The sequence below is a fragment of the Phascolarctos cinereus genome, unplaced genomic scaffold, assembly GCF_003287225.1.
Source record: "Phascolarctos cinereus isolate Bilbo 61053 unplaced genomic scaffold, phaCin_HiC Scaffold_4;HRSCAF=312, whole genome shotgun sequence".
Lineage (NCBI taxonomy): Eukaryota > Metazoa > Chordata > Mammalia > Diprotodontia > Phascolarctidae > Phascolarctos > Phascolarctos cinereus.
The window spans coordinates 555,927,823-555,935,616 of NW_027555847.1; positions in this window are offsets into that span (position 1 = coordinate 555,927,823).

Sequence of the window (7,794 nt, forward strand, 5' to 3'; positions counted from 1 at the left end):
AAACCCCAAAGCCCAGAAATAACAGCGCCTCTGAATGCCTTGTAGCCATCATCCAAGGAAGTAACCCTTGTGGAGATGCAACATGGTAATTAAATTTCTTTTGAGACTGGATCTTTCAGGGCAGCTAGGTGGCACAGTGGATAGAGTACCGGCCCTGAAGTCAGGAGGACCTGAGTTCAAATTTGGCCTCAGACCAAACACTTGACACTTACTAGCTGTGTGATCCTGGGCAAGTCACTTAACCCCAACTGCCTTAAAAAAAAATAGGAGACTGGATCTTTCTCTCTCACCACAACTGGAAGTGCAGTGGCCGGATCCCACTACAGAATGGCACAGAAACTTTGACCAGGTCAGTTTCCAACACAGAACGTTCTTTGTTAGGCAGGTTGGTGGTCCTCTGTTCTGTGGGCCCACCATATTGGTGACAGACTTAGTTAAGTTACCCAGTCAACTTTATCTCTACTGCAACTCAACTCCAAGCTTAAGTTACTATAGCACCTGCTTCATGGGTAGCTACTCAAGACCCAGAAAAGAGAGTTCTTGCAATCAAAGTCCTTAGCATTCTCAAATGGTCCAAGGTCAGAGACAGATATGGTTTTATCGATGGAAATTACACAAAGGAAAATGTATTACCATCTGTTTTGTCACTGTACCTGAAGGATCACTGTGTCTTTCCCTCTTGTGATTGAAACTTACATTTGTTGTCTCTCCCATTAGAATTTGAACTTCTTGAGAGCAGGGGTTATATTGCTTTTCCATTTGTATACCTGAGCATAGTAGAGTGTTTGAACATTAATGCATATTGAAACAGAAATAGATCATTATATAATATACATTTTAAAAATAGTGTAGTCAGTTAATAAGAACAGAAAAGAACCAAAGAGTTAAAATTCAAGGTAAAAATTCCATCTAAAACTCAAATAGGTCTAATGTATTTATTTAGTAGCTATCTTTTTTTTTCTTTCGAGACTCATTCTTCCGTTATCTTCCAATTCTTCTAATATCACCTAGACTGGAAGTTCAGTGGCCTGATCCTGCTGCCAACTGGCACAGAAGCTTTGACTCATTCAATTTCCCACACTGGTTGTGTCACCTATCCTTAGGCAGCTTGACAGCTTTCCATATAGTGGAAACTTAGTGAAGCTTTAGCCCTGCTGCGACTTAGAACTCCCAAGCTTAAGTGATTCACTAGCCTCAGCTTCCTTGGTAGCAGGGTTTGCAGTCTTGCCTCACCATGCCTAGCCCATCCGTAGGGGCTAAAACTCTAAGAAAGACAAGGCTCCTAGTATAGTAAAGTATTATAAAATGATTGGCAATTTTTAGTTATCAATGGGTTTTGCATTCTATATAATTTTCTCAGTGGAAAAAAAGTTTTTTGAAGGTGATATATAAAATGAGACAGAAAAACACATTAAAACATAACAATAGCTATAAATATACTATCTTTTACGTTTCTTGTAGTCAGTAGGTTGGTGACTGTGAGAGGTAAGAAATGGTTATATTTCCATATAGGAAAATTGATAGGGAAGTAGCTCTGAGTAAGGAGTTTCAAGAACCAGCTAAAATTGGGTGAAACTGGTTGTAACTACATGTTATCTCCTTTGTGCTGCACAGCACCTAACATAATGCTTAGGCACACAACAGATGTGACTAAGATAACCCCATAAATAAGTTTTGAAAATCATAGGACCCTGTCACTAATTATTCATCTTCACCAACCTATCACTTCCAACTTCTCTAAGTTAGGAGAACAGAAAGACCTATCTTTAGCATTCAGAAACTGGTTAAAGAGGCTGAAAGTAGGACAAAGGTTAAGCTTTACTTCGAGTGTGCACGCTTAATAGGCTCATGAATACTAGCTTCTCTGGGCAGGGTTAAGGCGCCATTTTCAGAACATGTGATGTATGAAGAAGGAGGAGAACATACCAAGGGAAATATGAGGTAGGCATTTTGGGAAGTCTGTGAACTATACTGACTTCTACCAATGAAAGGCAGCTAGGAGGGACTTGTGGCGGGGAATAGGGATATAAGGCTTGCTCTCTATTTTTTTAGTGTGTGTGCTCATCTCAAGTTCCATGCCTGTTTCCTGCAGGAAGCATATTAAAGGTTTCAACTGCTTCACTCAACCTGAGTCTGTCTAATGTACTGTGTCTATTTGGGCACCAGAGGTTATTTCCAACAGTGACTATAAAACCTCCTGTCTTTTTTCTTTTGACTCCAGGAAGGGGGATCTTCCACCTAGGGGAACTCTTGCAGGTTGTGTAGGAACCAACAAAGCAGCTCATTTTTCCCCTGAACTTCTTGCTTAAGTACTAAAAACAAACCTCTTGGGCAACTAGGTGGAATTATTCAAATCACCCAAGGCATCTACTTCTGAGAAGCTAGTTTATTCTCCAAGTCCTCTGGGATACATTTCTTCCAGGGACATTATTCATTTTGAGAGGAGAGGACCAGGAAAGACTCTAGCTTGACTATGCTAGAACCTCCCACCTTTGTTTGGTCTGCTGCTTTCTGTTTCCAGGTCCAATCATTTCACCAACAACTACAAAATTAATAAAAAGTGAAATAATCTAAGCTATTTATGTAACTTTAGAATGGGAGGGACCTTAAAGATTAACTAGACCAACTTCCTTACCCTACAGCTTATCCAGAGAAAGATTATTTGTGCAGAATAGGGACCAGAACCTGGGTCTTGTATGTAAACCCCTGGGGATCCCCAAGACCTTTTCCAGGTGGCTCATGAGATCAAAATTACTTTCATAATAATATCTAAAATGTTATTTGCCTATTAAAATATTCCTCTCTTTTCTGACTATGTTTCTGTGGCTGGATTTTCTTTACGTACTTCAACCTAAACAACATGTCACAACAGATTGAACACAGAAGCAGATATAAGAATCTAGTTATCTTCTGTTAAGCCAGACATTAAAGAATTTGGGAAAAAAGATAAACAATGATACTCTTCTCACTAATTGTTTCAGGAAAAATATAATCATTTTCCATAAAAATATGTTACCAATGTTAACATGTAATGGGTTTATTATTGTCATTTTTAAACTTATTAGTTTTACATTTCTAATATGGTAAATACTTATTGCTATAACCCACATATATGACGTCTCTTTGTCATATATGTCAGTAAGTTTTAAGAGTGTAAAGGAGGACTGAGACCAAAAAGTCTGAGAACCATTGGTCTAAAGTTTAAAAAGCTCATTTTAAATACTTTTCTCCTCATTCACTTGAAATAGAGTAATATAAAAGCAAATACAGTAGAATTATGGGACAGCATTATTCATTGTATTTAGTTTTAGACAGAATGCATGTCTTCAAAAACTGTAAACCAGAAATTATCTGCTTTGGGAAAGCATGATACACATGGCAAACCATAATAACTGAGAAGACAAACAAGGGCAACTGTAATACCTGAGGGAACAAACAATTACTCTCTTCTTACTCTTTATAGGGGAGGAAGCATGTTAAAGGGGGAAGGATACAAAAAATAAAATGGCTACACTGGAGAGTTCCTTTTTGGTTTTTGTAAAACCATACCAAGACTACATTTATGTCTTCACTGTTTAATGATAACGTCGTGGAAGATTTCCTTCTTGTCTCTCTATTCCTTTGAAAGTTTTATTGTTGTTGTTGTTTGTTCTTCATTTTTTAAGAAGACCAATAACATCATAAGGGTGATGTCTTGACTTTCATGTAAATTGGATTTTAGTGAAGCAGAGTTGGGCAAAATTGAAAGCCTCAATCTCTCTTCCAGAGTCATCAAAGGTCCAGTGACAGGACAAAAGTCAAGATGACTGGCAATGGCTAGGGATGCAGTAGAAGACCTTAGCCTTTCTAAATCAAAGTCATTTCCCAGGCTTTAGATGGTCTGAGGAAACACCCATTCAAAGACTAAGCGCTAGGCAAGAATTGACAGAAAAGATGGCCTAATTTATTATTACAAAAATATCAATCTAGGAGGAGAAGATCCTCAAAATTTCTTGCCAGAACAGAAATAATTGCTATTCACACTCATTTTAAGCCACTGAAACCTAAATAATGAGCCATAGAGGACTGGGCTGGGGCTAATATTGACCATTCAATGAAAGCCAGACTTTTTTGGGTTTAAAGGTACAGTTGAATAGCTTCAGAAAGCTAGGTGGCCTACTGGGTAGAGCACCTACCCTGGAGTCAGAAGGACCTGAATTCATATCCCACCTCAGACATCTTCTAGCTGTATGATCCTGGGGCAAGTCACTTAACTCTGCCTCGGTTCCTCATCTGTAAAATGAGCTGGAAAAGGACATGGCATACCACTCCACTGTATTTGCCAAGAAAATCTCAAATGGGGTCACAGAGAGTTGGACACAACTGAAATGACCCAACAACAAGAACAAGTAGCTCTATATGAAACACAAAGGGCTGGTCCAGGGAAAATACACTGAAGCAACACAGAACAAAAAATAAATTGTCCCAACTTTTAGAGAAAAATCTAGCCCCTAAACCCTCAAATGTCTTACAAAACATGTGATAAAAATTATATTCCTATGGACAGAGTAACCACATGTAAGGGTATGGTTCCCCAAGTGGAGAGGACCACATATGGTGAGGGGCTAGAGGAGAGAGGCAGAACAGACATCTTTGGCCTCTTCTTTACCAAGCAAAGCTCGAGGCTGCCAGATCTCTGTACTGAAGGTAGTACAGGGGGAAAAGTACTGGATTTTGAGTTAGTGACCTGTGTGTGAATGCTAGTTTGGCTATTTATTATTGGTCTCTGACGCATACTAGTGTTTAACCTTTCTGGTCCTGTTTCCTCATTGATAAATTGAGTTTAGACTAGATGCTCACCTCTCCATCTATATAATGCTATTATGCTTATAATACCTGTGTGACCTTGAACAAGTTACAGCCTTGGTTTCCTCATCTGTAAAACCAAAGGAGTTGGACTAGAAGATGTGTAAGGTCTCTTGCTGTCAGTCTTTCTTTTTGCATATATGTGGATTCCCAGAGCTCATTCCAATGGCTGGCATATAATAAGTGCTTGATAAAATGTTTTTTCCCTCCTTTCTTCATTCTTGCAGTTCCCAATCCTATGAATAGCTACATTTTGAATTTCTGTTACTCCCTATTCACCCACCAAAGAAAAGGAGTTAAGGAGTAACCACAGCAACAAGAATCTAAAAATGAAAAAAACTGGAACAAGAATGTGAGTCTTCTTCGATGGAATAAAAAAAACCACAGTTAAATCACTGAAAAGGCTCCCTTGGAAGTCCCTGTGAAGGTGAAACTCCTGGCCTCAGAAGCCAGTAGGTTTAATATGAAAAGCTAAAATATAGCATTTTAGGTCCATTATTTCATCTGATCTTCACATAAGCCCAAAGAGGTAGTAAGCTTAAGAATTATTCTCTTCATGTTATGGCTGAGAAAATGAGGATTCAGAAATATGATATTTGCCAAAAGTAACCCAGCTAGTAAGAAGCAGAGAGGCATATTAAACCTAGATCTTCTGGCTCAGATATAGGGTCACAGGCATTAGTGATCACATAATCAAACTTCCAAATTTTACAGCTGAAGAAACTGAGGCTTGACAGGTGAAAGTGATTTTTCTAAGTCAATCAACAAGCACTTACTGAGCATTTACTTTGTGCCAGGCGCTGTGCTAAGTCTCTGCTCTCCAGGAGATCATACTGAGGGAGACAACATACAAAGGACTGTATACAGGCAAGATACATTAATAAGTTGGATAAAATCTCAGAAGGAAGTCACTAACATTGAGGGGAATAGGAAACGCCTGGATTTGTACTGACGTTTGAAGGAAGCCAGGAGGTAGGGATGAGAGGGGAGAAAGCATTCTCACCACCGGACGGTCAATGAAAGGGCAAAGAGTCTGGAGATGGAATGTTTTGTGCTGGGGATAGTGAGGAGGCCAGTGTCTCAGAAATGAAGAGTGCATGGGTAGGAGTATAGAATAAGAAGACTAGAAATGAAAAAAAAAAACCAGTCAGGTTGTGAAGGACTTTAAAAGCCAAATAGAGGATTGCATATTTGATTCTGGAGATAATAGGAAGGCACTAGATTTTACTGAGTGAGGAGTGAGCTGGTCAGACCTGTGGTTTAGGAAGATCACTTTGGTAGCTGAGTGGAGTGTGGATTGCGGTGGAGGGGGCCGAGACCAGAGGCAGGGAGGCCAACCAGCGTGCGATTGCAAAGTCCAGGTTTGAGATAATGAGGGCCTACGTCATGGTGGTGGCAGTTTCAGAAGAGAGAAGGGGATTAATTGGAAAGATGTCGCAAAGGTGCAATTGACAGTCCAGAGAGTTCTCACTAGTAAGTGGACCATTCTGTAGGCGCCTAAGTAAAGAAATGTTTACATTTTTACATAAGGGAGGGAGGGAAGAAGTACACCCGGAGCCTGAGGAGGAACATGGAGAAGGAGTGCTGGGGCTGGCGAACTGAGACAGAGAATTCTTGGCGGGGCAAACACGTGAGAGCCAGACACGGACACAGGAGAACAGTGACTCGCAGGGTCGGGGACAGACACTTGGTATCAAGAGGGGACAGATGGAAACTAGACAATCGGATGGGGCGGGTGGGGGCAGCAGTGGTGTGGGTCTCCCCCCAAGTCAGTTCTGCTTTCACTTGGAGAGATTTTTTGGGGAATAGGTGGGAGGCGAGAGCTGCAAGCCAAGGGTAGGAACAGTACTGCACAGTAAAGTTAACATAGGTGTTTTTTGGGAATGAGGATTTCTTTCAGAATTATTTACATAAAATTGAATTTGGTACTTAAACAGAGAACTGTCTGTACTTGGTAACAGATTGGATATGGAGAGAGAGAGGTGAGTGATAATGAGGGGTTGAGAATGACATACAGGTTTGTGAGCCTGGCTGATTGGGAGGATGGTGGTACCCTCAACAACAAAAAGGAAAGTTCAGAAGAGCTTGGTTTTGGGGAAAAAGCAAATGGGTTCGGTTTTGGACATGTTGAATTTAAGATGTCCTGTGTACAGGACATCCAATTTGAGACGTATGGGGTTATGCAATGCCTCCTGGGAAGTCCCAGGGACAAAGACACAGAGTTAATCAGGGAGATCAGGAAAGATCTCATGTATGAAATGACATGAGTTAAGCCTTAGAGGAAGCTAGAGGCAGTGGTGAGGAGGAAATGCATTCCAGGAATGGGGTCCAGGATCTGCAAAGGTTTAGGGACAGAGAAGATGGAAAATTACATGCAGGGACTGCAAATAGATAGTAGAATACATGAGAGTCCAGTATTCTTTTCTTTATATGATATATGGTATTATATGGTATTAGCTTTCATCCTAACACTTAATATTGTCTCTAACAGGACTGGAATATGGTATGTGAATAGGATAATGGCAGCATAGTTGTGTTACTGTGAACACCATCCAAACTATTCCTAAGTTGTGAGAGGTTGTTTGGAGATGCCATTGTTTCCTATCACCATGAACAATGGCCTAGTTCCCTCCCCTTCCTCAATTCTAGTTGTTGCTTCATGTCAGAGGGAAGGGTGTGGAAGGTTTGGGATCTAGGAGAAATATGCAAGGGTTTCATTAGAGCAAATACACCAATCAGTTTTATATTCAGCCAGATTAAACTGGCAAAGACTAGAAGAACTCTGGACCAAGTCTAGCTAAAGCCAGTCTAGTAATTCAGGATAAGGATTAGAATGCAATGAGACATTCATGGACTATAAAATGCCATAAAAATGCTGCATATGATAAGATTGAAAATGAGACATTAATTTAGATGTGTCAACAATATCACTATTAAGTATCGTATAAT